Raw genomic sequence first — 13798 nt, forward strand, 5'->3', positions numbered from 1 at the left:
TTGTGGCCAGAGTGACTAGAATCTTACTATTTTAATAACAGCCTCTATTTGGGAATTCAGGGTGCTGAGTTGCCAGTGTTTTCAACTAGTTTCAAGATTCTTTCCTGAAAGTGTTTTTATTATTAACTAATTTGCTAATTTCACAAGCATCATCTGAGTTTCTACTAAGTGCCAGGCACTGTCCTTGAACCTGAAGATGCAGAGGTGAAGAGAACTCTGCCCCTACTCTTTACAACCTCACCATCTAGTGAGAAGATAAATATGTAGGAGTCAATAAACACAATAATGTGGTAAGTGCTATATTAGAAGGATGGGAAAAGGCTGGGAGCACAGAAAAGGAATTGCTACACTTTGATGGAAATGGCAGAAACCATTTCCCAGAGTTGGATGGCATTATCACTAAATCTTGAAAGATGAGTAGGAGCATGCCAAATTCATAATATGACAAAGGACATTTCAAGAAAAAGGGGTAGGGCACAATGAGATGCAGCTCTGAGAGCCAGATACTTGGAAACTGCTGGATGGCTACACAAGGAAGGTGATGAAGGAACAGCAGGAAGTGTATCTAAAATGATTTTCTGGGGCAAGATTACAAAAGAGCTTGGACATTATTCTCCTAGAAATAGGGAACCATTGGAGGGTTTTATCTTGGAAGGAATGGTGGCTCGATTAAATTCAGTGGCATGGAAGATGGCCTGAAATGTGAAGAGGCTGGAGGCAAAAACTGAACTAGGAGACAAACATGACAGATGGAGGACTAAGCTAAGGAAGCGCCAGTGGAGATGAGAAGAAGAGCAGTAATTTAAGCAGTAATATCAAGGTCAGATTCTGAAAGTCTGTCACTGGTAAGTGAGGGAGAGGAGTGGTCTGCGATGACTGCACACCTCAGGCTGGGCATCCAGTCTGATATAATCCTGATAGGATACTCTCAGATTAGTGGATACTAATGGAAGTGGAGGATGCAGGCAGAAGAACACTCATGCCCAGTATATTTAGAGTGCAGAAACTGCAAGGAAACCTCTTTAGAAGTGAGAAGTATGCTCACTTCTTCAAGAACAGTTTGGGACCTACTCATTCATTCTGACCCAGCAGCTCTTAAAAAGCTGTACCTTTAATCAAACAAACAAACAAATGAAATCTCTTCACGTTTGCTTAAAAAGGAAGCACTTTAAAAGAAGTCTTACCAGTCAACAAGGGAGAGATTTTTCAGTCGGGTTCTCAGTTACACATAACAGAACTTCCTCTAGCTACCTTAAGCACAGAAATAATTTATTAAAGATTTTGCGGAATTTCCTTCGTGGTCCAGTGGTTAAGAATCCACTGTATAATGCAGGGGACTCAGTTTCGATCCCTGGTCAGGAAATTAAGATCCCACATGCCTCAGAGCAAATTAAGCCTGTCAGCCAAAACTAAGACCCGACCCAGCCAAATAAATAAATAAACATTAAAAAAAAATTGGGGGGTAGCTCAGAAAATCTCTAGAAGGGTCACAAAGCCAGCCTTGGAGGTGACATGATGAGGAACGTTTGGACCATACTGATGTCTTCCTCGGAGATCCCACTGAAGGTTTGACACAGCACAGATTTCACACTGCTGACAGTGGGACCTGGGAGCCTAAAACCCTGACTCCCAATCTGAGGGCTGTCTTTTCACCTTGCTTATAGTTTCCTTTGTTGTGCAAAAGCTTTTAAGTTTCATTAGGTCCCATTTGTTTAGTTTTGCTTTTATTTCCAATATTCTGGGAGGTGGGTCATAGAGGATCCTGCTGTGATTCATGTCATTTTGCCTATGTTCTCCTCTAAGAGTTTTATAGTTTCTGGTCTTACATTTAGATCTTTAATCCATTTTGAGTTTATTTTTGTGTATGGTGTCAGGAAGTGTTCTAGTTTCATTCTTTTACAAGTGGTTGACCAGTTTTCCCAGCACCACTTGTTAAAGAGGTTGTCTATTTTCCATTGTATATCCTTGCCTCCTTTGTCAAAGATGAGGTGCCCATAGGTTCATGGATTTATTTCTGGGCTTTCTATTCTGTTCCATTGAACTATATTTCTGTCTTTGTGCCAGTACCATACTGTCTTGATGACTGTGGCTTTGTAGTAGAGTCTGAAGTCAGGCAGGTTGATTCCTCCAGTTCCATTCTTCTTTCCCAAGATTACTTTGGCTATTCGAGGTTTTTTGTATTTCCATACAAATTGTGAAATTATTTGTTCTAGTTCTGTGAAAAATAACGTTGGTAGCTTGATAGGGATTGCATTGAATCTATAGATTGCTTTGGATAGTATAGCCATTTTGACAATATTGATTCTTCCAATCCATGAACACGGTATGTTTCTCCATCTGTTTGTGTCTTCTTTGACTTCATTCAAGAGTGTTTTACAGTTTTCTATGTATAGGTCTTTTGCTTCTTTAGGTAGATATACTCCTAAGTATTTTATTCTTTTTGCTGCAGTAGTGAATGGTATTGTTTCCTTAATTTCTCTTTCTGTATTTTCATCGTTAGTGTATAGGAATGCAAGGGATTTATGTGTGTTAATTTTATATTCTGCAACGTTACTATATTGTTTGATTAACTCTAGTAATTTTCTGGTATAGTCTTTAGGGTATTCTATGTAAAGGATCATGTCATCTGCAAACAGTGAGAGTTTCACTTCTTCTTTTCCTATCTGGATTCATTTTACTTCTTTTTCTGCTCTGACTGCTGTGGCCAAAACTTCCAAGACTATGTTGAATAGTAGTGGTGAGAGTGGGTACCCTTGTCTTGTTCCTGATTTCAGGGGAAATGTTTTCAATTTTTCACAATTGAGGGTGATGATTGCTGTGGGGTTGTCATATATAGCTTTTATTATGTTGAGGTATGTTCCTTCTATTCCTGCTTTCTGGAGAGTTTTAATCATAAATGAGTGTTGAATTTTGTCAAAGGCTTTCTCTGTATCTATTGAGATATTAATATGGTTTTTATCTTTCAATTTATTAGTGTGGTGTATTACATTGATTGATTTGCAGATATTAAAGAATCCTTGCATTCCTGGGATAAAGCCCACTTGGTCATGGTGTATGATTTTTTTAATATGTTGTTGGATTCTGTTTGCTAGAGTTTTGTTAAGGATTTTTGCATCTATGTTCATCAGTGATATTGGCCTGTAGTTTTCTTTTTTTGTGGCATCTTTGTCTGGTATTGGTTTTAAGGTGATGGTGGCCTCATAGAATGAGTTTGGAAGTTTACCTTCTTCTGCAATTTTCTGGAAGAGTTTAAGATAGGTGTTAGCTCTTCTCTAAATTTTTGGTAGAATTCAGCTGTGAAGCCATCTGGTCCTGGGCTTTTGTTTGCTGGAAGATTTCTGATTACAGTTTCGATTTCCTTGCTTGTGATGGTTCTGTTAAGATCTTCTATTTCTTCCTGGTTCAGTTTTGGAAAGTTATACTTTTCTAAGAATTTGTCCATTTCTTCCAAGTTGTCATTTTATAGGCATAGAGCTGCTGTTAGTAGTCTCTTATGATCCTTTGTATTCAGTGTTGTCTGTTGTGATCTCTCCATTTTCATTTCTAATTTTGTTAATTTGGTTCTTCTCTCTTTGTTTCTTAATGAGTCTTGCTAATGGTTTGTCAATTTTGTTTATTTTTTCAAAAAACCAGCTTTTAGCTTTGTTGATTTTTGTTATGGTCTCTTTAGTTTCTTTTGCATTTATTTCTGCTCAAATTTTTAAGATTTCTTTCCTTCTGCTAACCCTGGGGTGCTTCATTTCTTCCTTCTCTAATTGCTTTAGGTATAGAGTTAGGTTATTTATTTGGCTTTTTTCTTGTTTCTTGATGTAAGCCTTTAGTGATATGAACCCTGCCCATAGTACTGCTTTTACAGTGTCCCATAAGTTTTGGGTTGTTGTGCTTTCATTTTCATTCATTTCTATACATATTTTGATTTCTTTTTTGATTTCTTCTATGATTTGTTGGTTATTCAGAAGCATGTTATTTAGCCTCCATATGTTAGAATTTTTAACAATTTTTTTCCTGTAATTGAGATCTAAACTTACTGCACTGTGGTCAGAAAAGATGACTGGAAAGATTTCAATTTTTTTGAATTTTCCAAGACCAGATTTATGGCCCAGGATGTGATCTATTCTGGAGAAGGTTCCGTGTGCACTTGAGAAAAAGGTGAAGTTCATTGTTTTGGGGTGAAATGTCCTATAGATATCAATTAGGTCTAACTGGTCCATTGTGTCATTTAAGGTTTGTGTTTCCTTGTTGATTTTCTGTTTAGTTGATCTATCCATAGTTGTGAGTGGGGTATTAAAGTCTCCCACTGTTATTGTGTTACTATTAATTTCCTCTTTCATACTCGTTAGCATTTGCCTTACATATTGCCGTGCTCCTATGTTGGATGCATATATATTTCTAATTGTTATATCTTCTTCTTGGATTGATTCTTTGATCTTTATGTAGTGTCCTTCTTTGTCTCTTTTCACATCCTTTATTTGAAAGTCTATTTTATCTGATATGAGTATTGCGACTCCTGCTTTCTTTTGGTCTCCGTTTGCCTGGAATATATTTTTCCAGCCCTGCATTTTTAGTCTGTATGTATCTCTTGTTTTGAGGTGGGTCTCTTGTAGACAGCATATATAGGGGTCTTGTTTTTGTATCCATTCAGCCAGTCTTTGTCTTTTGGTTGGGGCATTCAACCCATTTACATTTAAGGTAATTATTGATAGGCGTGGTCCCGTTGCCATTTACTTTGTTGTTTGGGGTTCATGTTTATACAACCTTTCTGTGTTTCCTGTCTAGAGAAGATCCTTTGGCATTTGCTGAAGAGCTGGTTTGGTGGTGCTGAATTCTCTCAGCTTTTGCTTGTCTGTAAAGCTTTTGAATTCTCCTTCATATCTGAATGAGATCCTTGCTGGGTACAGTAATCTAGGCTGTAGTTTATTCTCTTTCATTACTTGCAGTATGTCCTGCCATTCCCTTCTGGCTTGGAGGGTTTCTATTGATAGATCAGCTGTTATCCTTATGGGAATCCCTTTGTGTGTTATTTGTTGTTTCTCCCTTGATGCTTTTAATATTTGTTCTTTGTGTTTGATCTTTGTTAATTTGATTAATATGTGTCTTGGGGTGTTTCACCTTAGGTTTATCCTGTTTGGGACTCTCTGGGCTTCTTGGACTTGGGTGGCTATTTCCTTCCCCATTTTAGGGAAGTTTTCAGCTATTATCTCCTCGAGTATTTTCTCATGGCCTTTCTTTTTGTCTTCTTCTTCTGGGACTCCTATGATTCAAATGTTGGGGCGTTTCACATTGTCCCAGAGGTCCCTGAGGTTGTCCTCATTTCTTTTGATTCTTTTTTCTTTTTTCCTCTCTGCTTCATTTATTTCCACCATTCTATCTTCTACCTCACATATCCTATCTTCTGTCTCCATTATTCTACTCTTGGTTTCCTCCAGAGTGTTTTTTATCTCATTTATTACATTATTCCTTTTTAATTGACTCTTTTTTATTTCTTCTAGGTCTTTATTAAACATTTCTTGCATCTTCTCAATCTTTGTCTCCATATTCATTTTTAATTTACTCTTTTTTATTTCTTCTAGGTCTTTATTAAACATTTCTTGCATCTTCTCAATCTTTGTCTCCAGGCTATTTATCTGTAACTCCATTTTGTTTTCAAGATTTTGGATCATTTTTATTATCATTATTCTAAATTCTTTTTCAGGTAGATTCCCTATCTCCTCCTCTTTTGTTTGACTTGGTGGGCATTTTTCATGTTCCTTTACCTGTTGGGTATTTCTCTGCCTTTTCATCTTGTTTAGATTGCTGTGTCTAGGGTGGGCTTTCTGTATTCTAGACGTCTGTGGTTCTTTTTTACTGTGGAGGTTTTACCCAGTGGGTGGGGTCCACGATTGGCTTGTCAAGGTTTCCTGGTTAGGGAAGCTTGCGTCGGTGTTCTGGTGCGTGGAACTAGATTTCTTCTCTCTGGAGTACAACAGGGTGTCCAGTAATGAGTTTTGAGATGGGTCTATGTGTTAGGTGTGACTTTGGGCAGACTGTATGTTGACCTTCAGGGCTATGTTTCTGCGTTGCTGGAGAATTTGTGTGGTATGTCTTGCTCTGAAACTTACTGGCTCTTGGGTGGTGGTTGGTTTCAGTGTAGGTATGGAGACGTTTGGATGGTCTCTTATTACTTAATGTTCCGTGTAGTCAGGAGTTTTCTGGTGTTCTCAGGTTTTGGGCTTAAGCCTTCTGCCTCCGGATTTCAGTTTTATTCTTCCAATAGTCTCAAGACTTCTCCCACTATACAGCACTCCTTCTTTTCTGGGCGCCTAATCACCTCAGCTAGCGATCAGAATTTGTTTTGTGAAGTTTCTCTGCATTCAATTGTTCTTTCAATGAATTTGTAGGGGAGAAAGTGGTCTCCCCATCCTATTCCTCTGCCATCTTGGCTCCTCCTCCCCTATAATCAATCATATTTTATACAAGTCTATGTTCCACTTCCTTTTGTTGTAGCTATAGGAAATTTACAATTCAATAAAACTTTACGTTCTGTAACTTGCATTAATTGTAAATTATATACTTGTCTTCACTCCTCTATTTCCTTAAAAAATTGACTCCCTTTTGATTCTTTGATCTCAACGTAATCTATGCTTACCAATAAATCTTCAATGGCTCTGGGAAGAAGGTCCCAAGGCTAGACTTGCTTCCCAATTATTTACTAAATTACTATAGCAATCTAAACGATTCATTGGATGGCTGATTTTTGGCATTATAGGATTAATAACTATTTGGGCCATTGCTGCCATCACTAGCATTACTTTACAAACCTCAATTCAAACACATAATTTTATCCAAAACTGGACTAAAAATGCTCATACTATGTGGGCCACTCAGGCTCAAATAGATGAGGATATTTAAAAAGAAATACAGGAACTGAGAACAGACATCAAATGGGTTAGAGATCAATGAACAGATGTACAAAACCAGATGATGCTAAAATGTGATTGAAATTCTACTCAATTTCATGATACTGCTGTTCATTTCTATAATAGTGGCTAAAACTGGAAACAAATCAAGTTTCATTTACAAAACATATATGATAGTGCCTTTCTGAATGTACAGTTATTACAAAAAAGAAATATATGAAACCTTTTCTAATAATCTGCCCTCTTCCACTAGTATGGGAACTTTAGCTAAACAATTGGCTGATCAATTATCTGGGCTAGACCCACGGTTTCAAAGCCTTACTCATAGCATTGGGTCTAGAACTATAATTTTGGTGATTGTCTTAACAGTTATATTTGTTGTCTACCGTTGCATTCATGCAAAGATTGTCAAAACTAAACAAAATCTGATGGTCAGAACTCTTCTTACAAATATTATAAATAAATAAGCGGGAATTGTCAGGGAATGTTTGACGGGAGGATTCCTACGTGCTGTCTCTCATGAGTCCTTTGTCCCTCTTCAAGCGGAACAGCACACTACTCCCAGGGACTGAGGTCATTGTGTGAGGCAGGCTTGGGTCTCCTTTAGTAAACATTCTCTTTAGGACAAAACTGCTTAGTCTCCTTCCCCTTTCTTGAGATATGGATTGTCTCCTGACCTTGTGACTAACATTACCCCTGTTCCCTTGGTAACGGTTGCTGTAGGTTTGGTTTTCTGATCTCTATCACTCCTGAAAGAAGTTTCTTTTACCACAGCATATATATACTCATAGAAAAATCATTAAAGCACCTTTGCTCCATTAGAGCTTAGGTCCCCGGGTCTTTTTTTGTGTCTCTCTCTTTCTCTCTTTTACTTTCTTATCGTCGACTCCATACCACCAGGTTCTGGTCCATTAAAGGACCCCAAAAGGAATCTACCAGGCTCCTCCATCCATGGGATTCTCCAGGAAAGAATGCTGGAGTGGGTTGCCAATTCTTTCTCCAGGGGATCTCCAGGGATTGAACCCAGGTCTCCTGCATTGCAGCCAGAGTCTTTACCTACTGAGCTACAAAGGAAGCCCCATTTACTTATTATTTTGCTTTAAATTTTCCTTTCTAATCCCTTCCTCTTTGTTTTTTCTTCAAACATTTTTTCATTTTGTATTATATTTTTGTATATATATAATACAGTATTATATATTGTATTATAATTAGAAATATATTATATTCTGTATTTCATTTCTGTATCTTTTGAAAAGTATAAACATAGTTCTCTGAAGTTCTCAGTTGCAGCTTTCTCAGTTAACTGTGTTTTTCAGACTGTGGTATCCTGTTGGTGGCCTCTGTTGACTCTGTCTCAGAGGGATATGCATTTCCTAACAAACTAGTAATGTTCTACTGTTGTCATACACACAGTAGCAATTGTTCCCTATAAGAATCCAAACACGTGACTTGATATGGAAGTTGCCTTACTGGTTTGTTTGCTCTTTGCTCCTGCCAAAGCCCTGTAAGCTCTATTTTATGGTATTGTTTTTGAGTTTTAGAGCATAGTGAGAAATCACACTCACAATTACATATATGTGCAGGCTTGGGTGCCAGTTTCTCACAAATTTCTCACAGATTGCTCCCATACAATGCAAGTGGCAGCCCTCAAGCCAATTTCCTATGAGGCAGGTATTTTCTCACCCTGTATTTACTCCAGCTTTTATCTGGCCTTGTGGAATGCCCCTAAAGGTCAAAGTCACACTTAAGAGCATATAACACTAGCCTCTAAGGGACAGATACGTTTCTGACAACTCCATGGGGTATGAGAAGTTTAAATCTCATGCACCACTTTAACACTTAAATCTCTCTTGTTTCTGTAACTGGAGTTTCCTGAACCTTGCTTATGCAATTAAAACACTTAGTTTAATAAATCACTGTTGTTACCTAACTAAAACTTTTCATTATATAGTTATCAAGCATTTTTGTATAGTCAGAGTTTGAGAAGGAACTCCCAAGTCAGTTTGTGTGTCTCCTTCTCCCGAGTCAGATTGTGTGTCTTCTTCTCTGGAAAATTCTAAAGTATTTTTCCACTCTTGGAATCCTTCCTACACACACCCTCCAACACATGGGGCAGAAGCAACCATGCTTAAGGTGAAAGCTAGAGCTCCACCAAAGGTGCAATTCCATGTTCATTTTTTAACTTCAAAATATGAAAGACTATATTTTATTGATTAAAAAAAAGATTTGTTTTCCAAATCCAAGGATTGTAGATTCAGAGAAAAAAAAAATTTTTTTAAGTACTAATAACAAACTGAAAAGATGCCAGGAAAGCTCGAGGACTGAGAAGTGTAACAACCCACGCGATAAAATTTCCAAACAGGTTAAGAAGGAACATAGCAGAAGAAGGAGCTTCTGTGGTGCCTCTCATAATTACTCTGAGATGTAATTCCATCTCCAGGAAGTCCTCTGTTTATTTATAACAAACTAAAAAGATGCCAGGCAACCTGTGGGGCTGACATGTGAAACAAGCCCGATGATAGAAACTCCAAAGGGGTTAAGAAGGAGCACTGCAGCAGAGGCTTCCCAGCTTCTGCTAGTGGTGAAGAACCTGCCTGCCAGTGTGGGAGGCATAAGGACGTGGGTTCGATCCCTGGGTCAGGAATGTCCCTGGAGGAGGGCATGGCAACACACTCCAGTATTGTTGCCTGGAGAATCCCATGGACAGAGGAGCCTGGTAGGCTCCAGGCCATAGGGTTGCAAAGAGTAGGACACGACTGAAGCAGCTCAGCAAGCACACACGCTCACTGCAGAAGAAGGAGCCGAGTTGCCTCTCATAATTCATCTGGGATGGTAGTGCCATCTCCAAGGAAGTCCTCATGGATAGGAATCAAGGCATGGTACATCTAGGCAGAAGAAAATCCTCAGAAGGACTCCAAGTTCCCATCAACGTTTACATGACAATAGGGAGATTCAGACATTCTCATGGATTCCTACAGGAGGAATAAAGTTCTGGGAGGATCATGTGGCAGAACATGCCTGAGAGGAGAAAAGGAAAGCTCAGAGGACACAGATCTCACTCCAGGAGGCAGTGTGGGCTGTCCCAAGGCATCTCTCCCTTTGGCTTTCTCAGGTGTGAGTCAGCCACCTGTCCAGTGCATCCTCAAAGGACAAGAGACACATCAAACTCTCTGAGTAGTCTCATTAAAGCTCAGTCTCACCAGCTCATAGCTTTTGGGAACCCACAGAGGGGAGCAAGGGAATCACAATATAACTTTCTCCAGATAAATTATTTTTTTCCTTGTGTCCAGTCCTACTTTTTATGCCTTCAGTATGTTTGAGATCTTAAGAGTCGCAAACCACTTTTCAGACACTAACTTGCATATTCTACTTGTGAAGCAACTTTCCCAAGAGATTTTACTTTACTTCCCAAAGGCTGTGGGTCTTGTTAAGGTGACATGTGTGGAGGTCAACTGGTGATTTCACCTGTTTGCATGGTACGGGCAGGGGATATGCACGGTTGGGGAAACCAAGAGACTTTAGCCACCTGACCTTCTCCAAAACTGATATTCTGAATGCCTTTCTCATTACATAACATTGGGTAAAATATTTTCACTCTCCAAACTTCTGTTGCTTCATCTGTGAAATGTCCTGCCTTCCTAGCAGGGCTTTCTGAAACTAAATAAGATAATAGAAGGGCAATATGCTCTACAGTGCAAAAATAAGTGAAATGTTGCTGATCCAAAGAGGAAATTTAGTTGCTATAAACATTTATAGAATTGCTGAGAAAATAGAATCAGAAAACTCTGTAAAAAAGACAATATAGAATACAGTAGTGGTACCCATCTTGTCTTCCTACTCCTTGAAAAAGATACTAAGAATAGATGTAGACTTATTCCCTATTACCTACCAACAGGCTTAAAGGTTCAGAATATAACAGCAACAAAATTAAACTTTTTTAAACCTCAGCACAAAAGAAGCCTTGTCTGATGTTCTCAAACTGTTTTGTGATTGTTTCTGTTTTTAATGGTAGCAAATAACTTTCATCATATATTCAAAAAATGTTCTTGAAGTACCCACTCTGTTCTGTTTTAGGTACTGTATGAGACAGTTGGAAGAACTTGTCTAAATCTTCAAAATCATCCTGTGAAATAAGTGTTATAGTCACTTTTTCTAGTTTTCTCAAAAATATATACAAATGTTTTCATATATATATATATATATCTTCTAATAGTTTCTTGTTTATATGGACCTTGTATAGATTTATTGTAAACTCTGGTTTTGAGTACTTTTAGGTTTTTAAGGTCACAGAAAAACTCAACAGAAGGTAGGAAGAGTTCCCTCATATCTCTTCCCTCCACACATCCATAGCCTCTCCCAGTACCAAAGTCCCCAATCTGAGTCGCATAGTTGTTACAGTTGACTAACCTACATTCATTATCACCTAAGTGCATAGCTGACCCAGCTCTCCATCCTTGGTGTTACACATCTGTGGTTAGGACTAACATAGTATGACGTGTGCTCACCATCAGTGTTATTGCTGCTTTTGTTCCTTTGTTAAGGCAAGCCCAGCTCTTGGCAACTCCATGGACTGCAGCCAGGCTCCCCTGTCCTTCACTATCTCCTGGACCAATGTCCACTGAGTCGGTAATGCTATCTAACCATCTCGTCCTCTACCACCCGCTTTTCCTCCTGCCCTCTAACTTTACCAGCATCAGGGTCTTTTCTGATGAGTTGACTCTTTACATCAGGTAGCCAAAGTATTGGAGATTCAGCATCAGTCCTTCCAACATATAGTATCATGTTTTCACTATATGCACTCTAATAAAAAGGTGCCTGGCCCATTCACCTACTAATATCCATTTGTTACCCGCTACCACAGAACTCAAATCCATTCCACAGATTCTATTTTCACAGTCCATCATGATAGGCTGATACAAACAGAGCCACAGAGAACCTGAACCTCACCTGGAAAAGCAAAATTCACCCCAAGGAGCTGGAGAAGAGAATGACCTGGGACCAGACCCAACTTTTGGGTCCTGACTATGAGCCAACCTCAGGGACAGTCCAACACCAGCCCCAGCTGCATGGTGAGAACCTAAGGGACAAGAAAACCACCCCCAATGAATCCTAGAAATCTGTTAGGATCAAGAAATGTCCAGGCAGGTGATGCCAGCCACTTCAGAGCACACTTCTTTTCCAGGGGATTGTGGGAGCGGTGGTGCTCACTATCACCAGGAAATGTGAAAGCCAATCCCTTCAGGCCTTTGCCTGATGCCAAATGTAATTTGAAAGACTGTAAAGGTCACTGTGTACCCCAAGAAACCATTGAATTGGGAGTAAGTAGGGATTTTTAAGAAGAAGTAATAGCTCTACTGGGCCCTGATGTTTATCTCTGCTCAAAAACCCATTTGAAGGGCCATTGAGTTGACAAGGAATCCTATTTGTAATGAGAAAACTCAAGACAGAAACTATTGTCAGAGGATGAAGATAGAGGGAGATAGGTTTTGACTTAAATATTAGAGGACATCTTAAATATTATAGGTGATCTCTCTATAGTCTTTCTATAGTCAGAGTCATGCAAAAATGAAATAGATGCTTTGGGACACAGTGAGCTCCCATAACTGGTAAAATATAGCCATAGGTTCAGTCAGTTTATGGGTAGTTATAAGGCACACGATGGGGTAGATGGATGGGGATGGGGTAGAAATCCACGGTGAGATTACTTCCAATGAAAGGTTCAGACATGTCCAACTCTTTGCAGCCCCGTGAATTATAGCCCATCAGGCTGCTCTATCCATGGAATTTTCCAGGCAAGAATCCTTGCCATTCCCTTCTCTGGGGGATCTTCCCTAGCCAGGGATCAAACCTAGGTCTCTTGTATTGCAGGCAGATTCTCTACCATCTGACCCATCAGTGAAGCCCAGCTTCCAATGAGACATCCTTAGAATAAGAAACTCTCTCTACCAAAGTAGAGATAATTGTGATCCCTAAATCGCATTTTCCCCATAACCATCAAGTGAAGCAGAGTCCCTGGCATTGAGCCAGTCTACTGCAGGGAGAGTGGCCAGTCCAGAATCCATCATCTGGAAGCCTGTTTCTTCCTCCTCTTGTTTCTACCCAATAGAGATCAGAACTCTATTCTTACTCCCATTACTATGGATGAGACTGGTGAAAAGCTTTCTCCTCCTCAGGCTCCCTAGGAAATTGAAAGTTTAGTTTACAAGAAGAGGTTTTCATCAGAAGCAGGAAAGTCAGAGGTGCCCAAACAACCTTGAGAAATGGGTTGGGGGTTTCTTTCTGTGCTTTGTCAAGTTTTAAGCCTCATAAATGAATGATTTCTATCATCTGCCAACTTTTAAGGTGTGTTTGTTGGCATAAAAGTTATCCCCTCTATAAAGATTTGAAGGAATTCACTGCTGATAGAATTTGGCCCTTATGCCCTCAAAGGAGAAATACATAATTAGAAATTTTACAATAATTTCTGTGTTGATTTTCTGAGATTTATGTACACACATAACTAAATTTCAGTCATTTATATTTTTCCAGAAATTGCCCATCATGAAATTTTTCATTTAATAGATGACATTCTCTTAGGGTTCTATTGTTATTGTGTTGTACTTTGCAGTTGTTTTTTTTTTATTTTAGATAAATTAATGAGTTTATTAATTTCCTAAATATCTTTAGAACTAAAATGACATACTGAATGACTCACATTTTGTAACTCTTTTAGTTATTTTAAATTCAAGTTGAGTAAATATCCTTCATGGAATTTTAAGTGTGTAACATTAAAGAAATCTCTAGGTTCAACTCATTTGATATTGAATCTTTAGCTGTATTTTCCCTGTTGTTTCATGATACTGAAATTTACTCATTTTAAAGGCTAACCAAATTTGGAATCATTACTCAGTGTACTACCCAAA

The 13798-nt window shown here is 38.7% G+C and overlaps 1 long non-coding RNA gene across 1 annotated transcript in view; it reads right to left on the reverse strand.

The window, feature by feature from the left end:
* The window catches only part of LOC136144027 (uncharacterized), a 123260-nt gene extending 111441 nt beyond the window's left edge, over nt 1-11819 (reverse strand). Inside the window, exon 1 of the long non-coding RNA XR_010658460.1 lies at nt 11746-11819. This is a non-coding gene — a long non-coding RNA (uncharacterized lncRNA). The remainder of the gene's footprint in view (nt 1-11745) is intronic.
* Nucleotides 11820-13798: the final 1979 nt, after the last annotated feature.

The sequence above is a fragment of the Muntiacus reevesi genome, chromosome 1, assembly GCF_963930625.1.
Source record: "Muntiacus reevesi chromosome 1, mMunRee1.1, whole genome shotgun sequence".
NCBI lineage: Eukaryota > Metazoa > Chordata > Mammalia > Artiodactyla > Cervidae > Muntiacus > Muntiacus reevesi.